Consider the following 25585-nt stretch of genomic DNA (forward strand, 5'->3'; position numbering starts at 1 on the left):
GCATGTAAGTGTGCCACTTGTGCACCCATGCACTATTCAGGGGTGCAACAGGATGTCAAAGTGACACCCTGCCACCCTTGAATGTGTTCCCCATTTTACCGAATCGGTATCTACCGATTCGGTAATTCCCATTCATGATACCGATTCGGTAATTCCCATTCATTCCTATGGGCCTTTAGGCCCACGAATAGGAATCAGTATTTTAAAATCTGTAAATCTGGATTACCTGCATCTGGCCCTTGGTGTTGGTGAGATAACAGCCAACCTAAAAGACGGACGCAAGGTTAGCCCTGCCATGTGCATAGGATCAGAAAAAAAGAGGTGATGGTGACCACCAAAAATTGAGATAAGCAAATATCCCAGGACAAATCTCACTTCAGAACGTACATTGAAGTCAACAACAGCAGAAGGGCGAGCCTCAATTTGACACGGGTCACTGAATGGGAGAATGAAGATGAAATCACTCGTAAAGCATCGCAAGCTACAGAAAACATTCTCAGCACATGCACGTTGAAGAGATCAATCAAGAAGCCCAAGAAAGTCATTGAGGAAATGCAATTATTTTAGTAGGGTAAGATATGACATCCTCTGCATAGGATCAGGACTGCATAGGCAAGTCAGCAGTCTAGCTAACCCCCAACTGAAACTTCTGAGACAAGCTCTGAGGCAAAAGGAATTAAGGCAGGGTTTCGGATGGCCAGGTTAAGGATAGACTTTTGGAGGTGATCGCCACTTGAGTAGGTCCATTGTACAATAGAGGGGCATCATAGTTATTACAATAAAGAAGCTGACTGAATTTCAAGCAACTGCTGTCTCCTCTAATAAGGGTATCTCTTACTCACTGCAGGCCCGGCTCGAGGGATACTCAACACACTCTGGTTGTAAATTGCCAAATCCCATATTTTATATCACTTATTGTCTAATGTATGTCCACACTAAGCCTAAAAATCTATCACCTGAAAGTTAGCAGTAATCTATATGTGTGTTAAGGCTATGGAGGTATAAAAATTTAACTTTCTAAGACAAAACGGCCCCACCTCACTGTGTGGTATTTAGACATGTATTACGTAAGTGACACTTTGAAATGGAACCGAAATTAGGGAAAACTACAGAATTATAAAAAACACAGATATTAAGTACGAGGGATTGTTTACAATCCTGAGTGCATTGGCAAGAAAATTGCTGTTTGAGAACATCATGATGCAACAATGATGCTAAATCAATAAATAATATAATGGTATTCCGGATTCTTCCCTCTTCAAGGAGCTGTAATTACAGATGATATTGCAACCCAACTTCTTGCTTCTCATGTTATCGGTATTTCAGGGATAAAAGATTGAGCCTGTTTTGGTTGGATGTAGGTTGCTAAAAGATCTCTTTTGCACATGCATATCTTAAAAAACTGGCCTTTGACTTAAGTCTCATCATATACAGTTCATCACAAACGAAGCCCTGCGTTTAGTAATGGCTTTGAGGGGAAGGAATGAGCGAATCCTTGTCCACATTCGAAATAACTGATGCAGTAATCACCACTCTTTGGCTATCATCAACTCAACTCCTGTGCAATGAATTGAGTCAGGATTTGCGGAATTTCCCCTCCTCCCCCATTTCATGTAGGTTTTTTGTAAATGCAAAAATGAGTCCAATACCATCATCACTTCCAATGTCCTGCCAGAAGAGGTCTGGCACACCATCGAAATAGACTTTTTCGACACTTTAGTATTTGAGAAGTAAATTCTGATAAGTATGTAAATGTAAATGTACATGAATTTATATAGCGCAAATCACCACTGGTTTCTAAGCGCTTGCTTAGGGAACCCGTCCTGGTATTCCCCTGTGAGATAACCCCGGCAGGGTATCCACAAGGTGAAAGCCAGGCATCCCGCCGCAAGGGGCCGTTGTGGAGATTAAGCAAGCTATTGCCCAGAGTCGCAGAGTGTGAACCCATTAATCGAGTAGGCACCGGAGCGAGAATTGTCGAGTCCATGGACATATTAGGACTCAAGACCCCGCCGAGCTGGGAATTGAACCCTAGTACCAGGCTGACCTCTGCTTCCAGGTCTGCCTCCTCTAACCAGTGAGCCACACTTCTCCACTGTATGGACGAATACTCTAGATTTCCCATTGCTAACTTTCAGGGGATAGATTTTTAAGCATAGTGTGGACATACATTAGACAATTAGAATGTTCTCAAATTGCAAAGTTAGATTGGTGGCAGGTTTATGAGATTTCTTGGGTGCCCCTGCCTCCAAAAGTAGGTGAGCAGCCAAAAATATGTAAGTTTCAGACATCCTACCCTGAAAATAGTCTTACATTTCATTCAGTCCAAAGATAGAAGTAAATGTTAATCCAGGTTAGACATGAGGAGGGACAACCCCTGTATTTAGTGGTGATTTAGAGGAAGCCGTCTCTCCTAGGAATTACTCTTTCTAGATGTGCTGTGCTCTTGCCACCCTAGCACCAGTCACAGAAACAACCGCTTTGTCGCAGAATACCACAAATCTGGTTTCCATTTACCTATTTTTCGCTTTCCAGTTGTGGCCTCCTTACACAAGCTAACACAGGCCATCATGGAAGAATGCTTGGGCTCACTATTCAATCAGTGGCGGCTAGCAGAAGTAATGCTGTGGGGCGGGGCAGGGTGGGGGTAGTGGAGTCTGGCATACGACGGAAAGGAGTAAAGTAAGTAGATACATAAACAAAACTACTTACCTTGCACTTTCTGGAGGTGAGTACTTTTATTTATTAATTTACTTACTTTACTCCTTTCTGTCGTATGTCTGACTACACTACCCCCCCCCCCCACCCTGCTCCGCCCCGCCTCATCGCCTCACAGCAGTACCTCTGCAAGCTGCCACTGCAGTCAATACAGCTTCATCCACAGCTCTCACATTCTTTTCTGTGGTACCTCATAAAGGAAACAAGTTCATTTATGGAATAGAATATGTCAGGAGGTGCAGTAGTTGGCTCTGGCCACAGGGCAACAGCCATGCACACACACAATCGAAATCTACTTTCACCCACCGACCCAAAGAGTGGACTTGCATGGCACTATTAAGATAACGAAACAGAATTGAACAAAGAAAACAGATCGGTTATGACAAAGTCATTTTTATCTGCCTGATTCTTTAACACAAAAACTGTGAGTGTGACCGAGCCTCTGCTTAAAGGGTCCAGGTGTCCTCAACTGATTTAGAAAAGGACTGGGAGAAGCAAAAGGAGTCGTGAAAGTGCAGGCATTGCCATTTAGCAGGATGCACTTTGCCCAATTATAGGATTTACTCAAATATTAATTAGAGATATAATGGGAAATCACATTTGTGCTGCAGAGGTTGTCAGCTCACATCATTTCCACGTGTCCTGTTGATAGACAATCGCCATGGTTCAGCGCCATCAGTCAACAGCAATCGACTGACACACACAAACCTATGTTTTTTTGTTGTGCATTCATGTGTTGAGCTCACTAAGTGGGAACGATTTGACATTACATTTGTCGAATACAACAACACGGTGGGGAATTTTATGTAACCTCATTAGCAAAAGAACACCCTACACATTCAAGGCCTGTCTTGCATGATTGAAGAAATTCTGCAGCGAGCTGTTTCACGTGCCCCTCTTTATTTTGTACACAGCAGAACAATGAAACATCTGCTGGAAACGCCGACACGTCGTGCTGCATGACACAGCGCTCAGGAGCAAACAAATAAATATATTCTAAGATGGAAGTGTGAGATCAAAACATAATTCAGCTGTGAATAACACAGCATATGTCTCTGCCATGTCGCTTTGTGCTTGTAGCAAAAAATCTCTCCCAGGTAAGTATTGTTTGCATTTAATGAATTATAATCGTAAACATTGATGGCTGGTTAATTGTAGGCACTTTCACTGGGCTCATTTCCCTGCCAGCTTGTTTGACATGCAGCCTATGTTCCAGTCATACTGGCACATCAATTGCTCCACCAACAATTTTCATGAAACACGATCGCAGCTGCGCATTGTTTTGCCCGATTTTGCACGAAGCATGGGCCTCATTTATGAAAAGTGACGCATCGCTGCGTGAAAATAGCGATGCGTCACTTTTCATTGCGCCCTCCTTGCGACACCAATGATGCGTCATATTTACATTATAACGCATCATTGCGCTAGGAGTTACAGATACGTCAGTATTTCTGACGTATCTGTAAGTGCAAAAGTGACTCATTGCTGGAGTGTGTCACAAAAGTGACGCAACTCCAGCAATGCTTCCTTTCACATGGGGCAAGCCCCATGTGAAAGGGCCTGCATCAGTCTTACGCCTGCTGTGAGGCAGGCGCAAGATTTTGACGCAACCGCGTCCTAGAAGTGACGCAGTGAAATTTCATAGATTTCACTGCATCACTTCTACGACCCTTTCTTGCGTCAAAACGCCCCCCTTGCATACATTATACCTGGCGCAGGTATAATGTGGCGCAGGGGTTTACAAAGTGACGCATCTACCAAGATGCAAACAAAACAGGTGATGGACCGAATGTGGATCAATGTCACACATTCACCCCAGTCCAAGGATCTGGGCCCAAATCCATCGTTTTTTTGCACTCCACACCACCCTGGGTTAGACAATGGTGATATGCAAATCAGCTCTGACCCTGTGCCCCATGGGAACAGTTCAGTCCGAACTACAAAAGCCATGTCCTTCCCAGAACGGAATCAAGCATCCGAGGACTGGACCGGTTTCGAGGTAACACCTCTCATCAGCCCGGCTAGCTTGACTCCAGTGGTGTGGAGTGCCTGGGACCCACGTCTGGGCATCCCCAGCGCACTTATGGCGGCAATTGCAAACAAAACAGGTGATGGACCGAATGTGGATCAATGTCACACATTCACCCCAGTCCAAGGATCTGGGCCCAAATCCATCTTTTTTTGCACTCCACACCACCCTGGGTTAGACAATGGCGATATGCAAATCAGCTCTGACCCTGTGCCCCATGGGAACAGTTCAGTCCGAACTACAAAAGCCATGTCCTTCCCAGAACGGAATCAAGCATCCGAGGACCGGACCAGTTTCGAGGTAACACCTCTCATCAGCCCGGCAAGCTTGACTCCAGTGGTGTGGAGTGCCTGGGACCCACGTCTGGGCATCCCCAGCGCACTTATGGCGGCAATTGCAAACAAAACAGGTGATGGACCGAATGTGGATCAATGTCACACATTCACCCAAGTCCAAGGATCTGGGCCCAAATCCATCGTTTTTTTGCACTCCACACCACCCTGGGTTAGACAATGGCGATATGCAAATCAGCTCTGACCCTGTGCCCCATGGGAACAGTTCAGTCCGAACTACAAAAGCCATGTCCTTCCCAGAACGGAATCAAGCATCCGAGGACCGGACCGGTTTCGAGGTAACACCTCTCATCTGCCCGGCTAGCTTGACTCCAGTGGTGTGGAGTGCCTGGGACCCACGTCTGGGCATCCCCAGCGCACTTATGGCGGCAATTGCAAACAAAACAGGTGATGGACCGAATGTGGATTAATGTCACACATTCACCCCAGTCCAAGGATCTGGGCCCAAATCCATCGTTTTTTTGCACTCCACACCACCCTGGGTTAGACAATGGTGATATGCAAATCAGCTCTGACCCTGTGCCCCATGGGAACAGTTCAGTCCGAACTACAAAAGCCATGTCCTTCCCAGAACGGAATCAAGCATCCGAGGACCGGACCGGTTTCGAGGTAACTCCTCTCATCAGCCCGGCTAGCTTGACTCCAGTGGTGTGGAGTGCCTGGGACCCACGTCTGGGCATCCCCAGCGCACTTATGGCGGCAATTGCAAACAAAACAGGTGATGGACCGAATGTGGATCAATGTCACACATTCACCCCAGTCCAAGGATCTGGGCCCAAATCCATCGTTTTTTTGCACTCCACACCACCCTGGGTTAGACAATGGCGATATGCAAATCAGCTCTGACCCTGTGCCCCATGGGAACAGTTCAGTCCGAACTACAAAAGCCATGTCCTTCTCAGAACGGAATCAAGCATCCGAGGACCGGACCGGTTTCGAGGTAACACCTCTCATCAGCCCGGCTAGCTTGACTCCAGTTGTGTGGAGTGCCTGGGACCCACGTCTGGGCATCCCCAGCGCACTTATGGCGCACAATTTTCATGAAACACGATCGCAGCTGCGCATTGTTTTGCCCGATTTTGCACGAAGCATGGGCCTCATTTATGAAAAGTGACGCATCGCTGCGTGAAAATAGCGATGCGTCACTTTTCATTGCCCCCTCCTTGCGACACCAATGATGCGTCATATTTACATTATAACGCATCATTGCGCTAGGAGTTACAGATACGTCAGTATTTCTGACGTATCTGTAAGTGCAAAAGTGACGCATTGCTGGAGTGTGTCACAAAAGTGACGCAACTCCAGCAATGCGTCCTTTCACATGGGGCAAGCCCCATGTGAAAGGGCCTGCATCAGTCTTACGCCTGCTGAGAGGCAGGCGCAAGATTTTGACGCAGCCGCGTCCTAGAAGTGACGCAGTGAAATTTTATAGATTTCACTGCATCACTTCTACGACCCTTTCTAGCGTCAAAACGCCCCCCTTGCATACATTAAACTTGGCGCAGGTATAATGTGGCGCAGGGGTTTACAAAGTGACGCATCTACCAAGATGCGTCACTTTGTAAATATGGTGCAACAAGGTGCATTTTTTACGCCACTGGTGCGTCACAAAAACTGACACCCCGGTGGCGTAAAAGTGACGCAAGGGCTCATAAATGAGGCCCCATATGTTCGGTGCCTAGCGCAAACATACCACTCAACATACAAACCACTGCTGCTTCCCTGGGTGTGCCTGTGGCTTTTCCAGACTGAAACAGTTTTATTGTGTGCTTTTCTTCTTCTGCATGGGTCCCTTACATTTGGACGTGGCAACCACCATAGGTTTGAAGCAAAAGGACCCATCTGTTATGACTTCTTTCTGAGTTTGCAGGTTTCAACGGTAAGCAAATCACCCCATAGAAATACTGTGTCCCTGAATTAAGGGATTAGGAGTAGGGCAGCCAATGTCAAAAGGCAGGAATGCATCATATTTGTGCAATACAGTGAATTCCTGTCCTTTCCTCCTGAGCTGGTGCCGTTTCGGCAGCCTAGCACCAATGCAGGCACGCTTGCACCATGCTGCAAGGAGGGTGCCTGTGTTGTCAGCAGGACTGTGTTTATGCAGGAAGGGGCACCCTCCTGCACAGAAACAATTCTGAGAGGTGTTTTACTCTTTCTATGTGTGTTGCAGAATGCAGCACACTTGGAAAGAGGAAAAAACAAGAAGAAATAAAGTTATTTCTCCTCGTTAGGACTCACCTCAGGAGGCATAAGGATTTTGCACTTCCCCAAGTTTACACACTCTCCTAAATCTAGGGAAGTGGGAAGTGTCAAATTCCATGGGTGAGTGCACAGTAGATCCTCTGTGTACTTGCTAACCTCAGAGAGGCCCCACGCCCCCTCCCTAAATTAAAATAATATCAGCCCTAAGGGATGAGGTCCCCAGGACCTTTAAAATGTTCAGGGAGTAGGGCTGCTCCCTCCCCATTAAAAAAATTAATCGACCCCTGGGGAAAGGGTCCTGAGGGCCCTAGAAATGCTTGAGTAGGGGTGCCATCTGCCCACTCCTCATAAAAAAAGATCAGCCCAGGTCCAAAAAGGCTCAGGAAGGGGGTGCATACTAGCCTCCTCAAATGAAAAAGAAGCACCCAATAATACCCTGAAATGAAATGAAAAGAGTTTTTGTAGAGCGCAGTAGCTACCCTGAGGCGTCCTAGCACTATAGACAGAGCGGATGTGGACAGGAAATAGCCGGGCCAAAAATCATGTGAAGAGGAAGGCTCGCAGGGGAAGGGGAAGTGAGTTCCACTGCTTGGCTGCATTATAAGAAAAGGATCGGCCACCACATCTTGCTCCCTTGATCTTGGGAACGAGGGCCAGATGTGATGAGGCTGATCGAAGCTGTCTTGAGGGCTGGTAGGGGGTGAGTAGTGATTGGCAGATGGCCGTGCTGTTTTTCCAGAAAGTCCCGTGAGCAATGCACATGGCCTGAAACTGGATTTGTTCCTTGACTGGGAGCCAGTGGAGGTCTTTTAGTCCAGAGTTGATAGGGTGTCGTCGAGGAATTTGAAGGAGGGTTCGAGCAGCACAGTTTGGAATGATCTGGAGCCTGTAAATAGTAGATTGGGGGCTCCCAGATACAGGGCATTCCCCAGTCTAGACGAAAATGAGACCCTGGACCATAATCTGTCTCGCCTGAAAAGGGAGCAGAGGGAGAATTTTGCATAGTAGCCTGAGTAATCCATAGCCGGAGGCAGATAGCACCACTGCTTGATGGTTGAAGTTAAGGGACTGGTCCAGCCAGATGCTCAGGCTTTTTATTGAATTTTTCGGGGGTGGTGGCAGGCCAAGACAGGCGGGCCATAGTAGGTTGGCTTTGAACGAGGGGGTGTGTCCCAAGAGCATGAGCTCAGTTTTTCCCCATTCAATTTTAGGCAGGAGTGAGTCATCCAGTTGGTCACTTCCTTTAGACAGCCACTCATATTGGGTGATGAGGCATTCGGCTGGTTGAGAGCCACCACTAGCTGAATGTCATTGGCAGAGGTGACGATTTTTATGCCGTAGGGATGGACATACTCAGCTAGGGGGCTCATGTATATGTTAAATAGCATGTGGCTTAAGGAGGAGCTCTGATGGACACCGCATCTGAGCGATAGGTCGGGGAGATGAAGTCGCCTTCAAAGACCTGAAAGGAGCGGTCCGCCAAAAAAGGATTTGAACCAGGTCATAGCTGGTCCAGTGACACCTAGGTTGGAGAGTCGGTGAAGTGGAATGTCGTGGTTTACATTGTCGAACACAGCACTTAGGTCAAGGAGAATAATTGTCGCATAGCCTCCCTGGTCGAGAATAAGTATGGCCTCCTCCGTTACTGCGAGGAGGGTGGACTCAGTTCCATGCTTGGGGCGGAACCCTGTTTGAGAGGGATCGAGTAGGTTACTGGGGTTGTCGTAATCAAGATTGGGTTTCTTTAGGATGGCCTTGACTATTGCGCGCTTCCATAGGGGAAACAATGCCAGAGGAGCTGGAGGCATTGAGCAGGTCAAGGAAGACTGGTAGAATGTTCTCTATAGCTGGCAGCAGGGCTAGTGTGGGTGCTGGGTCAAGAGGGGAGCAGGATTTGACCTTGAGCATGATGGAGTTTAGAGTGGTTAGATCCAGTGTAGGAAAAGAGTCCAGAGTGACTGTGAGTTCTCCTTCAGGACTAGTGGGGGTAGTGTCACATTGAATGAGGGTGAAGGAGGTTTAAATACTTTGTATTTTGAGGAGGAAGAAATCTGCTAGCTTGTTACAGAGTGTTTGTGCGTCCGTTGGGTTGGGAGGTTTCTGGGAGAGTTTGAGCAGTGTTTTGGCGATTTGATAGATTTCCTTGGGGGAGGAGGCAGCTGCTTTTATTTTATCCTCATAGTATTTTGTTTGGGACGCTTTGATTTCAGTTTTGTATAGTTTTAGTGCTTCCCGATACCGGGTTTTACTGGAAGGGGAGTACTCAAGTCGCTATATTCTCTCTAGCTTTTTACAGTTATGCTTGAGTTCCCGTAGTTTGGGGGTATACCATGGGAAGGATGGGCTGCTACGTTTATTGCGGCAACTCTATGGGGGGAGCACAGCGTCAAGGCAGCTGTGTATCCAACTTTGTATTCCTCGTTAGCCCTGATGGGATTGAGGTTAGTGGGAGGTCTCGAGGCTTCGCGGGTCTGTAGCCAGGGTTCCAATGGGAATTTGGACCATTTACGGTCCTTACAGGTGTTTGAGATGGCGGGAAGGTGAAGATTGGGGATAATCCAGGTGAGGGGGATGGGGATGGTCTGTCCAGGGAAGCAGGAGGGGGGTTCCCGCCGTGAGTTGAGCGCAATTACTGGAGACTGAGTTGAGTATGTGACCTTTGGCATGGGATGGTTCTACTGATAGCTGATTGAGTTGTAAGGCTGCCAAACTCGCGTCAGTTCTCTGGCAATATGAACAGAGGCGTCGTCCAAATGTATGTTAAGGTCTCCTAGGACTGAAATGTTTGCTGGGGAGGAGGCCAGTTAAGCTATTGTGGGTGGTAGGGCATTGAGAAACTGTCCAAGGGACCCAGGTGGGCGATAGATTAGGATACCAGAAAAAGTAATGGTGGGGGGAAAAATTGATTGTGAAGGAGAGGCTTTCTCAGTCTTGTACCTGATTAGGGAGGCAACAGCAGTTACACAGAACTTTCAAGATAATCGCTCGTCCCCCGCCTCTGCCAGTTTTGAGGTCCTCGCGATGGATGTAGTATCCATGGGGTAGTCACATACATTTTGGGACCCCCTCTATGATTACTTAAATGACCAGGGAAAAGAGAGGACAACACTTATGAAAAAATATATACTGAGATTCCCCCGTGGCCAAATCATAATTTCTTATGTGGCAAAGCTCGCAAAGTTACAAAGTTAACCTTCAAATTAGTACAAGTACAACATTATCTTTTCTCTCATTTTATATATTTTATTTCTTTTTCTGTAGTTTATCAAAATTATTTAAAGTGTTTTTTTCTTTTTCTGAATCTTTTCTTGTATATACATCAATTCATGAACATGGGTAATAATCCAATCAATATTAAAAATACAATGAAAAGTACCATGATTTTTACAATATGTTAAAAAGAACCATGTGCTTTACAATGAAAGGCTCACACCCTGTCTACCACACACCAACAAATATACACACTTACTCATTCATACAAATCTGCAGTCTTACAAACTCAAAAACAATTTCTAAGGTTGAGGTAACACAGATATTAGTTGCGTAATTTCCACGCCAGGTCTACGTGCGTTTCGGTGGGTTCATACCACCTTCCTCAGGACCAGATCAGAAAGAGTTTTATTCTCCCCTCATCGTGTGTGTGCAGGGTACCTGAAATTACAAATACAATATGATGTACCTGTAACTAGGCCTAAATTGAAGGACATATGACTTAATCTATAATCTTTCATCTATCAGTTACTTTATACATTATCTATGTGACATCACATTACGCCAGCTAGTAAGCACCGCTAGTAGGATGAGAGACATAATTTTTAAGGAGATGAGAGTTGGGTTTAACAAATAAGGCACGAGTCCACTGTGGCCCTAACGTAATGTTCTTTTTTTGGAGAAACTGGGGACCATTCATTTGGGGTACACTAAAGCGGATCAGACTAACTAGGGATTTTATTACATTTTCTACTCCAGCATAATAAAACCGTGCGATAAGGGTGGGGGCATTACTATTTTTGATAAAAGTGAGTACAACAAAAAGATGCTAGAGATGCTGAGTGTTGAGGAACACTATAGACCAGCACACCCAAGGGAATTACAACACCTTAATGTAACCATAAGGAAATACAAATACTGCATTTGAAGAAGGATTCATTTGTGAAGATGAACACATTTTTCTGAACAAAACTTGTCCGGTAGTTCCAGCATTGTATGGTCTACCAAAGGCGCACAAAAATGAGATCAGCCCCCCCATGCGACCAATTATTTCCATGATTGGGTCTAGCACAGAGCCTCTATCAAAATATGTGGACAAATTCTTGTGCCCATTGACACAGAGATATGAATCATTCGTCCGTGATACGGGAGATATGATTATTAAAACAGAAGGAACTGCATTTGACTCAACCACCGACATACTGGTAACGCTTGACATTGAGGCGTTGTATACCAACATCCCTCAGTGTCAGGCGTTACAGGCTATATCATCCCTGCTACAGAGGTATCCTGAAAATCGACCGGACAGATTCATTCTGCAATGCCTAGAGGTTGTCCTGCTGAACAACTTCTTTGACTATGATGGTGCCCTTTACAAACAAGTGAAGGGCACCAGCATGGGAGCTTCCTGTGTGCCAAGTGTGTTGAATGCCTACATGGGCGAATGGGAATTGAGACATGTATATAACGAAGTTGCACTTTTGTTTGAAAATGTTCATTTATGGCGCCGATTCATTGATGATATTTTTTTTGTTTGGCACGGTACTGAGTTCCAATTGAAGGACTACATACTCTGGCTAAACTCGAGTGATCCCAATCTAAGGTTTACCTCCAATTACCATACAGATAAAGTAGAGTTCCTGGATATTGAGATAAATGGCAGTAGTGGAGTCTTAGAAGTGAGCTTATATAGGAAACCAACAGCCAAAAATACCATTCTTCAGTTTGGGAGTTTCCACCCACATTGCCAAAAGGACTATTTCCCATTTGGCGAATTCCTCAGGATACGCCGTAATTGTACAAACCTGATGGAATATCAATGCCAGGGAGAAGAACTTAAAACTAGATTACTCACAAGAGGTTACCCCATCGATTGATCCGGCAAGCCTTTAAAAGAGCGAAGTACTATGACCGGGACTCCTTACTAAGTGGTACTAAAAGGAAACCCACGGACAAAATTACTTGTGTCATCAATCACTCACCACTGAACTACAAAATCAAAAATATAATCAATAGAAATTGGAGTATACTAGAAACAGAGGAGAGTGAGACCTTTGCATCCAAACCCCTAGTGGCATACAGAAGGAACAAAAACTTAAAAGATCGTTCAGTCCACACCAAAAATAAACAGAAAATAGGAAGTATTCAAACATCTATAACAGGACAAAATCCGGTACTTGGTAACCACAAATGTGGATCTTGCCATGCTTGTGATGCAGCAATTTTGACCGACTCAATGAACTATAACAACTTCCAAGTAATCTTAAGATCGCTGACAAATTTCAGGAGTAGCAACGTCATGTACACAATTCTATGCCCATGTGGCCTTGCCTACATTGGGGAAACTGGTAGGGAATTTCGTACCAGATTCAGCGAACACAAGTCAGCAGTGAGAATGAAGAAAATGTCAGCACCCTTAGTGCAACACTGCATAGACTTGAACCACAACGAAACAGAACTATGGTGGTGCATTTTAGAGAAAGTGCAACACAAAACAGGTCAATCCATGGAACATACCCGAAAAAAACGTGAGAGTTTCTGGATTTTTCAATTAGATAGTGTCCGCAGGGGACTGAATGAAAATATTGCTTGGTTTGTTACCAAACATACATAAATCGGCAAACCCCCTCTGTACCCATTTATATTTGCAAAATGAGGAGTGAACCTCCATAGCAAGGGACTTGGTACAATGATACCAAACATATGTCAAGTAAGGAGCCCTATTTGCTTTTTCGAAATATCTGCATAGTTATTAGACAATACCCACTACACACAAGAGGTACTACTCATTATTAACAAACGTTTTATTATTTTTCCATGCTACTAGTAACCCAATACTCGACCGCTCTCAAAATTATAATATTGTCCCAATATCAAGGCACCTAAATCACGTCTTTTTTACAATAGGGTGTATTCTGATAATAATATTCAATTAACATCCGATTAACGCCAGAAAATCCTTATATTATTATCCTGTTCTAAGATGGCGCTCGTATTTCCAAACATGAATTACATCAACCGGCTTCGGGTCATGAAACACCGAAAATATAAATTTCGCGAATTTGTAGAATCATTCTCAAAATAATAAGATAATCTACATAGTAAGACATTTAAATTACGCGTTTACATATTAATCTACTTTCTGGATAAAAACATGCCATTAACGTTAATATTATCCAGTTCCAATATGGCGCTCGTATTCGTAAACCGGAACTAGATCCAACCGCTTCCGGTTCATTAAACGCAGAAATTGTAAACCCGCGAAACTATAGAACCTATTTAAAGCCTTGGCTCGAACTTTTGGCAGCAGCGTCGGTTGGCAAAGGAGAGACCAGGCAGGAGGACCGTATACGTCGGACACATCAACAAAATCAGGTACGATCGCGATGCCATAGAAACTCCATAACACAAGCTAACTTTCTAGCTGCACATAATAATAACTTGGCCCAAAATGACCGTTTTGCGTTTTTTAATTCATGTACATCATTAGTTAAGGGCAATAAACTCAGGGACAGTAAACATTTAAAATCTAAGAAAGGTTTATTTTGTCATGATTTAATCACGTGCATATCCTAATTACTAGTGTGTTTGGCACTCGAAATTATGTGCATTTACGGTTGTAACAACTGAAGGCTATAAGCTAACATCAAATAGAAGGTGGACCTATATCTATGACCCCGAATTATTAGAGTAAATAATACATAAGTATACCATAACTCATACTACAAATGTAACTATTAATTTATAGACTTTGACAAACTTGAGAGTGAAGGACCGAAAGATATTCATGATGGACTGCATATGAATAATAAGAAAACCCAAGACCATATTCTCTTCGAAACTAATAAAGGTTGGTTAACATATATAATCCTAGTTCATGGAATTAATAGAAGAAAATTCAGAGTAAGGAATATAATCTCAGTTTATCTTTCTTAAGGTGATCAAAAATGAGAGCCACAGAAATATAACTGCCTCGTCTTGCTTTACATATTAAGATAAAGAATTGGTCCTAAAGCGACGCTTTCTTAATGAATTTGCGTTAAGAGCCTCTCTTAGGATGCTGTAATTATTGTATGAGATATGGGACAAGTGATACAATCTGAAACTTATTTTGTTTAGAGTAATCAAAAATGAGAGCCTGATCAACATAATCATTGAGTTCTGCCGTTTAATCCAAGACAAAGAGTAGTCCCCAAAAACGACGCACCCATGATAAATCCGGGGTAAGAATAATCTTTCTTGCACTACACACAACAACCCGTATATATAGAGGTTGAAAATAGGCTTTTGATACATATATATGTCTCTTGTTTAGGCACTGTTGATGTATTTCTAAAAGAAAGCCAATACCCACACGTAAAAGATAACTGACACTGCTGGGCATCGTTGATTTTAAGGTGAGATCAAAAATAGAGACAAGAAAAACTTACTATTATAGAAGCTGGATTAGAAAATGTAATGAAATCCCTACTTAGTCCGATCCGCTTTAGTGTACCCCAAATGAATGGTCCCCAGTTTCTCCAAAAAAAGAGCATTACCTTAGGGCCACAGTGGACTCGTGCCTTATTTGTTAAACCCAACTCTCATCTCCTTAAAAATTATGTCTCTCATCCTACTAGGGGTGCTTACTAGCTGGTGTAATGTGATGTCACATAGATAATGTATAAAGGAACTGATAGATGAAAACTATAGATTAAGTCATATGTCCTTCAATTTAGGCCTAGTTACAGGTACATCATATTGTGTTTGTAATTTCAGGTACCCTGCACACACACAATGAGGGGAGAATAAAACTCTTTCTGATCTGGTCCTGAGGAAAGTGGTATGAACCCACCGAAACGCGCGTAGACCTGGCGTGGAAATTACGCAACTAATATCTGTGTTACCTCAACCTTAGAAATTGTTTTTGAGTTTGTAAGACTGCAGATTTGTATGAATGAGTAAGTGTGTATGTTTGTTGGTGTGTGGTAGACAGGGTGTGAGCCTTTCATTGTAAAGCACATGGTTCTTTTTAACATATTGTAAAAATCATGGTACTTTTCATTGTATTTTTAATATTGATTGGATTATTACCCATGTTCATGAATTGATGTATATACAAGAAAAGATTCAGAAAAAGAAAAAAACACTTTAAATAATTTTGATAAACTACAGAAAAAGAAATAAAATATGTAAAATGAGAGAAAAGATAATGTTGTACTTGTACTAATTTGAAGGTTAAATTTGTAACTTTGCGAGCTTTGCCACATAAGAAATTATGATTTGACCACGGGGAATCTCAGTATATATGTATCCATGGGGTAGGGCTGGGATGATGTTGGGGTCTGTGTCTGTATTAAGCCAGGACTTGGTTAGAAAGAGGACATCAGGTTTTAGTTCTTCAAGGAGCAGGGCGATTTCAGTGGAGTGTTTGGCGAGTGATCTACAAATTAAGAGGTACAAGCTTCGCTGAATGGGGTTGGTGTGGGGGTTGGGTGCAGTGGTTGCGTTGTGAAAGTGGAACCCGCAATGTGGGCATGTGTTGTGTACAGCTGCTACATTCCATGATTGCAGGCAGCTTGTTGTTGGTTTCTCCCTAAGACTACGGAGGGTGAGGGTGCTATATCTCCTGACATTCAGGTGAGAGGGAACCGGGATAGTGGCCCCTGGTCCCAGTTGGGCACGGACGGGTGCAGACGGGCTTGCCTGTGGCGCGCTGGCGGTTCGCCCTCTGCACGCATCTGCTGCGCGAAGCTAATGACATCTGCGTTGAGTACCAGGGGAGGTCAGCTGCTGGTCAGCTGACTTGTATGGGCGTGCCAGGAGGAGCAAGTGCTTCTTGTTAGTGACCTAGATTTCTCTTCACTCAAGCCGATAATCGGTGGTGGACTGGGGAAATACACTAAACGCAGAGTAATAAGTGCTTTCCTAAAAAAAATACAATGTGCAAATTAAGGAGTCCTTTACCAGGCGCTCCTGAGCTGAATGGTGAGCTGTGACTTTAAACAGCGCAGCGCAATTTAAAATAAGAAGAATTTCTGAGGAGAGGTTTAAAAACAGTGTGCAGGTTAAGGAGCCCTTTACCAGGCGCTCCAGCTCGGTGGAGAGGCAGTGTTCTTGTCACAACGCGCTTCCGCTGCGCGAAGCGAATGGCATCTGCGTTAAGTACCAGGGGAGGTCAGCTGCTGGTCAGTTGACTTGTATGGGCGTGCCGGGAGGAGCAAGTGCTTTCTGTTAGTGACCTAGATTTGCCTCCACTCAAGCCGATAATCGGTGGTGGACTGGGGAAATACACTTAATGCTGATGAATAAGTGCTGGTTTAAAAAAAATGCAATGTGCAAATTAAGGAGCCCAGCAAAGGGTTTTAAAAAAAAAAAAACATCGTTTTTGATGCTGATGGTGCCCCTAGAAGGATCAACAAGCTGCTATTAAATGTTGTTGGGGGCTGCAGTCAGCAAAGCATCCCCCTCTAGCAACATTTAAAAAAAAATCACAATAAGGGCCTAGTTACAACTTTTAAACTGGCAACAAAACATACTACTGGTATTTAACATTCATTTGACTGTAGTATCTTGAACACCTTTTGCTTACAAATCATATGGAAAACAAAACACCATATTGAACAAGGTAAAAAAAAACATTGCATCTAATTTATGTTCTGCGTAATCAGTGTATCAATATAAGCAAAACGATGTTCTTTCATCGACGTTTCAATCCCACGTCGGTCTACAAGATCCCAGGGACCATCATCAGGACGGTATTTGTTGCACATCCACATTTTGTCACAATATCCAAGGACTGTCCCAAAGGGGACTATCCTTCGTAAATCTTCACTTTAATACGTATATCTTCCAATGAATAAGACATACAATGAGCAAGTCTTTAGTTTTTGTACAGCGTATATTCACTTTTTAACGCGGAACCGGCAAAAGCTCTGTCCCCTCACGTGCGACTCAATTGAAAGACTTGTTAATTGTATATTGGATATTGTGACAAAATTTGGATGGGCAACACATACCCTCCTGATGATGGTCTCTGGGGTCTTGTAGACCGACGTGGGGCCGAAACGTCGACAAAAGAACATAGTTTTGCTTATATTGATACACTGATTACGCAGAACATAAATTAGATGCAATGTTTTGTTTGACCTCGTTCAATATGGTGTTTTGTTTTCCATATGATTTGTAAGCAAAAGGTGTTCAGGATTCTACAGTCAAATGAATGTTAAATACCAGTAGTATGTTTTGTTGCCAGTTTTGAAATTCACATTTGAAAAAAACGTGTGGAATTAAATAACCATTGGTACAAACTTTGGTGTTAAGTAAGGTTTCCCTGTATGAATATATTAATTATCACTATTGTGACAAGATTTTGAATGATAAATGATACTGAATTATTCCCTATGGACATTTATAATTTGTGATTGAATATGCCCAGTCCCTAGGGGACTATCGGGTTGCCCTATCTTGTACTAGATTGGTTACAACGTCAGCAGACTGTGGACCACCGCACCCGTGGTCAAGGTCCGACAGCAACGACCTCAGCAGTCCAACCGCCGTCTCACGAGATGGGATTATTGCCTTTGCAAAGACTGTAGCTGAACTGCAGACACCACGAGCACACCACTGACCGCTATGGTCAGGGGAAAGCAGCTGCCATAGGGCAGTACAGAGGAGCAACACAGTAGTCCATATTAAGAGATGGCTTTCCAAAGAGCCGGTCGCTGCAGTGGGACAAAGGACTTGAGCTGCATAGTCATCCTTTTCCTGTTCCTCCCAGCAGGTTTTGATGTGGGTCTCTTACTCCAGGTCTTCCCTTCTCAGCTGCCTCTTCACCCAAAGGAATAGTACCCTGACTGTGGTCCTACACAGGTAAGTGCTTTTTGTACCAAATATCCATTGCCTGAATTACCCACATATGGGTCGAACTCTGGCAATGGTCTTGATTTGGCATTGTTTGTTGCCTAGCGTGAATTGCTAAGTGATGGTCAATCTGCTCATTAAGTTTATAGGCTACTTCCTTCTGGGACACCAATTTATCCGGAGCTTTATTCACCAACATTTCTACAATGGCGGATTTGGCCACATCAACCCATAGTTGTCCTGCTTCCAGATCCCCATCTGCTGAGTGGCCGTAACCAGACCCTCTTCAGCCACAGCTAAAGAAGCCGGCAGCTTCAGTAGAGTGTATCTAGATTGCTTGTTATAGTTCAGGGAGAGTCTCAAGGTTTCCCCTCAGTTTCCAGCCTTCATGGCTTCGAAGACCATCTCAATGGAGGTGGTCCATAAATTTTCCCCAAAAAATAAAGGGATCCATTGTCTCATATGTCCACAATAATTTTCGTTTAAAAGAGACGTTCGTTCAAAGGTCCAAGATCTCGCCTTTGAGTTAAGGTCAGCACCTTGTAATTCTAGCACAAGTGATTATAATCTGATAAAATCTCGGGTGCTTTCTCTATACTACACCCCTGAATTAATGCACTGGACACAAACACCTAGTCTAATCGGGCATGTAATACTTGGGGAGCAAAAAGAAATGTAAACTCAGGAACCAAAGGTTTAAAAATTGCCAGCTGTCTATCAAACCATGATCTTGACACCTGTCCTTCGGTGCTTGGAAGACTTTTGGTTTCCTCTCAGAGTAATACCACCCCTCTTCCATGGACCAAGCACTTGTCACATTAATATTAATATTAGAATCTCCACATATGATGACAGGTAGGGGCCAAAGTGTTAGTTCCTTGGAGACAACTTCATTGCTCCCTTACATTGTGCATAGCATCAATTTCCCCCCGAAGCTTAGCTGACACTCTGAAATAACGCAGTGGTTAAACTTATTGGCCCGTGTCCAGGTAAATTGAAACCCAGCCAAAACAGTCACTCTCAGCATACGCACACTTTGGGTTGTCGCACCAATACAATTATACCACAACAATTTCAGTAAGTGCGTTTGCGCCCCTTCAATATGGGTTTCTTGCACACTTATGATATCTTCTGCAAGCAATTCTAGCCAAACTGCAACGTTCTGCCTTTTCTTAGCATTGTTGAGCCTGCCAATATTAATAGTTGCCATACGCAATTTACCCATAAACAATTTGCACATTCACTCACATTATTATACAGATATTCAGAGACATCCAATTAAGAAACCCCTAAACCATTTCCAAGAACTTGTGAAAAAAATGATTGAACCATTTTACCACCTCACCAGCATGTGGGCTCCTTTCTTCCTCTTACCACCCCACACCTACCACTTACCACCTAAACCGTGGTAATTAGGCTCAACCATGTGCCTGAATGAGGACATCTGTTGTGGCTCCTTTGCTACCCTCCACCTCCTTCCCCTCCTACCTCCCTCCTCAACCGATGAAATCAACTAACAACCACGCCTCTAGCAGCCTTGGATACATTCTACCTTATTTACTACTAGATACCCCATCTGAAATGTTTTCCAAAAATGTTTGTGCCTTGATCTCTGTTGTAAAACTATGGTTCTGTCCCTGAAACACAACTTTCAATCTAGCTGGATTTTATAAATACAACACTGCTCCCATTTTCTGGAAAGGGTTGCTTAAGGCACCATCTTCTTTCTACTGTAGCTTGAGCAAAATCAGACTTAGAGAAAAAATATATGACCTCAAAATGCCTTTTAGCATTGGGGCGTGCTAGATCATATACCACTTGACATAAAAGAAAGTTCCCAAAGTGCACTAGTATTGCACATGGTTGAACTGGATCACTAATCCCATTTTTTAGCATCATCAAGGAACATTGGTGCACATGCTGGACTTCCATGTCCCAGTCCCAGGTTGGCAATTCAGGAAGGGCACCTTTCAGCACATTACAACATATTTTCTTATGTCACTGCCTTCAACATTCTTAGGAACCCCAATAATCTCAAGTTGCTGTGTCATTTTCAATTCTCATGGTCTTCCAGTTTCCACGTGGCATCAGTCAAGACCCCCTCTTGTTATGCATCATTGGTCTTCAGCGCAACCACCTAATTTTCAAAAGCTTCTGTCTGAGTCTCAGCAATACATAATCTTTCAGCAATGTGGGAGCAAGTTTTACCAATTTTCCTCACAGTACCTATGAGTTATTTTGAAGCCAACCATGATCCGTTGGTTATCATTCTCCTCTTCCTCCTGAAAAGCCTCAGTAATTGCATCATCAGTGTTAACAAGGGTTTGCCTGGTTTCCCATCGCCTAGTAAACCCTGCTCACCTTCCACACCCTTTTGTCCAAAATCGGGTAACTCTTTTTCCTCTTGTTTTTTGTTCTAGGTATAGCAATTGTGTGGGGGAATAGTCCCATCCAAGTTCCTCTGGAGTCTCCTTTTCAAACGTATCCAGTGGGGATTTTATCCCCCCAGCTTCTTCTTTCTTTCCCTTTTCATTAACGATATTTTCTGTTTCTTAGGACCAGATATCTCTTCCTGCAAGCTGCTACTACTTAATGGGAGGCCCCTTCCCCACTTTTCACTGAAATGCGTCGGTCCGACATGTCTGATTACTCATTCAGGGAAAGAGATTTATCCATTGAGTTGGGAGTAGGCCCATTCCCTCCATAGGCTTTCTCTCACAACCTCAATTCCCCAAAATACCGGATTCCTTGGTTGTTAACTCTCCCTGACAGCCATTTCCCCTCTCAGTAACCACGGTTAATGAACTGTCACCATCTGCCATCTCCACTGTTGGATTTAAATTTACTCTAGCCAAGACTGCCTCTAAAATTGTTACCTTATTTTGCAACAACTAGGGACCGGTATCCCTTCCAACTACATTAACTGACTCTCGTCCTTCACTTATGGGAATCAAGTCACTTGCCCCAGACTCATTGCCCGCATGACTCATGCATTTAGAAATGCCCGGAATTCCCTCCTGACCTTTATGATGTTCCAATTGTAATCCCATATCTCCCCCAGGGGAAAATTTGCTTGTAATGGATGGCTGTAGTTCTCCAAGCTCCCGGGTGTTCTGCAAGAATTTTTGTTTTACTTGTTCTGTTCTTCACCCCTTACTGGCTTGAAGCTCTCCTTTCTTTACACCATGTTTGCCATTTGTTGAGGGAGCCAATGAAGCATTCAGGCATTGCTTCCCTCCTTTACCACGTGTGGTCATTGCTTTATCCACCATATGGCACTGCATCTCCTACCGAGATCTGCCAGCAGTAAAACAGCACAATATTTCCTCAACCATAGCTGCCGTAACTGCTGACAGTCCATTTCCAACCAAGAACCTCCCAGCTTCTGTGAGCATTTCCTGCTTTACAGTAACAAAAATGGCCTGGCGTTCCACCTCCTGGGTCCTAGTGCAGAGGGAGTCCCTGCGTGCATATTCGCTACTGCATCTTAGAAGGAGCGGAGCATGAGAGGAGAGAGGTGAGCAGCAGCCTCACACAGATGCCATCATTCCCAAACCAGCCAACAAATATACCTCTAAACATGAACAGAATTGTGATTAAAAACAAAAGCCTAACGATGAACCCTTCTTGCTAGCAGCACCTAACCTCCTATCTCCCCAAGTATTTGTCTTCCCCCCAGATTACAATTGGGGTTTGTGTGCACACTGACTGGCACCCACCGTAACTGTGCCTATTCACTAGGGAACTAAATTCAAAATGAACAACCTCAAAGGTGCACCACAAAGTTCTGCAAACAACAATATTGTAAGTATAATGAATCGCGAAAGATGACGTTTTCTTGTCTTTCAAAGTTCTTTATTTTCAAAATTAGCACCATACAGCCGACGAGTTTCATCCCATTGGGACTTCTTCAGGGCTGTTAATATAAACATATATACAATAAGATTTTAAAAAATGTCTCAGAAGACAATTTACATTACATACATATACTGAATACTTAAACAAAACAGGTGTACTACTTAGACATCTTTAAAAATAGGCCTACATTTAAGAAACAACTAATACAGACAAAGCAAAAAAAGGTTTACGTAGACAAAAGAGGCCTAATACACATTAAGTGAAATACTGCTCAACAGACAGCAAAACAGAGAGGCTTTGTAGTCAACACAGTTTCCTTATTTCTATTGTCCCCAACATTAAGGTTCACATGTAAAGTACTAATGTGAGTCACATGAATTATACTTTCAATTTTTGGGGTAAATTGGGGAACAAAGAACGGGAAAACACATGAGACTTGTGAGAGAGGACTTAGGTCTCATCTCTGTACCACCTTAGATTTGAGTAACCCACAGGAATGGGAGAAGGAGGAAACTGGAGCTGAGGTGACAGAGAGGGAAAAGGTCACAATAAATAATATTAGGTACCTTGTAAATTGGAAGAGAGTGCTTTCAAGTAAATCGTCAAAGGAAAAGTTCCATACGGCTCCTTTCACCAAATGCTAACTCATAAGAGATGAGGGCATGAACTAAATGTTCTAAGATGACTGTAGGGGTACAGAACAAAGAAAAGAAAAACAGGAAGGATAATTTAGTGACACTATCAATAATGCCTGAGGGCGTAAAAGCCTTCTAAGAACAATAACAATCAGGGAGGAAAAGAGGGAGAAAAATACGGAAAGGAACTTACATTCTACGTCTGGTCTTGATGAGTACTGAAAGTGATACGGAAGTCCTAAAGTGGTGCGCAAACTCAGATGAGAGTCTTGCCACGAAGTGGAAGTGAGTTTGTAAAAGATCAAGGCAATCTGCGAAAATACATACATAAAAGACTATGTAAAGCAAAATAAAAAAAGGTGACACATAATCTGGAGTGAGTTAGCTATTTTCTCTATATTACATTATGACTAGGGTCTCGGAGCAAAGCCCAAAGTTGACATTGACAAATCACACCAGCATACAACCATTGTATGTTAAAAAGCTAGTAAAGCGGGGTCTGCAGGGAAATCTATGCGGATCATAAAGGGGGTGATTGTTTAATCCCAGGATAAATCAGTGCTTGAAGTATTCTAGATTTGTAAGGTATATTGTTACCTGTATTGGCTTATACTGTCCTCTAGGTGTCCAACTCTTTGCACTATCTAGGCAGAAATGTTGGAATTGGTAGCCTGTCAGGTCTGGAGAGATGAAATCATGAGGTAGGTCAGGGGGATAAGCCTCATATCCAGAACAGCGAGAGCTTAAAACTTTACCAACACTAAAGGCAGGCTGTAGCACAATACAGTTTGAATAGGTTAAACCTCAACGGGGCAAATAGCGATAATATCTCCCCTCTAACCCAGTGCCCTAGTGGCTCATGAAGGGTCCTAATATTGTTTACGATATCTAAAATGCCCGATCCGACAGGTCATATGTGACTCACAGGTATGACCCCCCACATCCAGATGACCAAGAGTGGTGTAATGGGCCCCAGGTAGTCTTATCCCCCCGATCTGAGAACCAAACCAAAAAGGACCGCCCGGAGGTTAAGGCAGGCAGCACTATGTTATCGGTCCAGAGTCCAGAGAAAAGAACTACCGGAAACAAAGACTACCCAACCCTCTTACCGATCGTGATACACCGTCCTGTCCTGTGGCAAAAGTACTCCAGAAAGCCCCCGTCTTGACCGCGATCCGTATTCCAGTGAGCCTAGACATGGTGGCAGGACGCCGCTGTATTTATAGTGAAAGTGATTAAAGGCAATTGCCAACACATGTAATTGACGCGTGAATGGGAAAAGGGGAAACCTAACGCTTACGTCATATCCCACTGAAAGTGCAGCGGCCATCTTGTAGTGTGTTTATCCACATAAGATGCGGTGAGACTCAAGTCCTAATTATATCCACAGATTGTATCTTGTGTATCCCCATATGTATAAAAGGAAAAAAAAGAAAAAAGGAAAACACAGCACGAGGTTCTGATCAGCATAAAGTGTTAATTTAATTTTTTTTCTTAAACACACAAGAAAATGTCCACATTTTAAACCTCACATGGGCCTATGAAAGCGTAACATAACTGGCAAACAAGGATACACCGTGTTAAGTGCCCTGGTGAGTTACATCTTTTCTATTAAGAGAAGCCTGTGCTCGAAAAGAGATCTGTTCCCAAGTCTGATTATGACCCCTATCCTTGGTCTATGTTATCAATAGTCTCGAATAGGCGACTGAAACGCATGCTCCACGGGAGGGACAATGCACCATATACAGCGCGCGTGTAGTCTGTGAGAGCTTATGACCCTGCCCCTAATCTATATTGTCAACGGGGCTCGTGAAGCGCCAGTAGCGCTTGCTCCACAGGAGAAATACCGCATCAAAAACAGCGCGCACGGATAAGTACAGGGTTGTCCATTTCAATAATTGCAAATCCCCTGTCCCAAGAATTGGCATCAGGGTTAGGTAGGTTAGCAGGGAGCCAATAAAAGAGTGAAGGAGAGAAATAAAGGATAAGAAAAAAGATGAAAGATGTGGGCATACAGAATAAAGCAGAAGCGGTCGCTCCTCCCTGGTCTCCTGGGTATCGTAGCGCTTTACTCCCCACTGCTGCCAAAAATGACTCTGTGCTTTGCTCGCACTGCCTTGTAATTATTTGTGCCTGCTCAGTATTTGTAGCGCTTTATTTAGTCACTGCGGCCAAGAAGTAATTGTGCACTGCTCGCATTGCTTACTTATTAACTGTGCCTGTGTTTTATCGTAGCGCTCCACTGCTCGCATTACCCACATTGCTCGCTAATTTTAATTAGTGCCTGATCGTGCCCATAGCAATATTCGACATCGTCCCCAATCTCGTCCTGTTTGGCTTTTGTTGTTGCTGCCATTTTGTTGTTGTGCCTCCAGCCCGTCTCTTCACCCCGCTCCCGCCTCCCAGCTGCTCCTCCCTCCCACTGATATCAGGAACGTCCCATCCGGTGAAGCGCTGTGACCGTCCTGACTCGTGCAGAAGCGGTCGCTCCTCCCTGGTCTCCTGGGTATCGTAGTGCTTTACTCCCAGCTGCTGCCAAAAATGACTCTGTGCTTTGCTCACACTGCCTTGTAATTATTTGTGCCTGCTCAGTATTTGTAGTGCTTTATTTAGTCACTGCGGCCAAGAAGTAATTGTGCACTGCTCGCTTTGCTTACATATTAACTGTGCCTGTGTTTTATCGTAGCGCTCCACTGCTCGCATTACCCGCATTGCTCGCTAATTTTAATTAGTGCCTG

Source organism: Lissotriton vulgaris, chromosome 6 (assembly GCF_964263255.1).
Source record: "Lissotriton vulgaris chromosome 6, aLisVul1.2, whole genome shotgun sequence".
Taxonomy (NCBI): Eukaryota; Metazoa; Chordata; class Amphibia; order Caudata; family Salamandridae; genus Lissotriton; species Lissotriton vulgaris.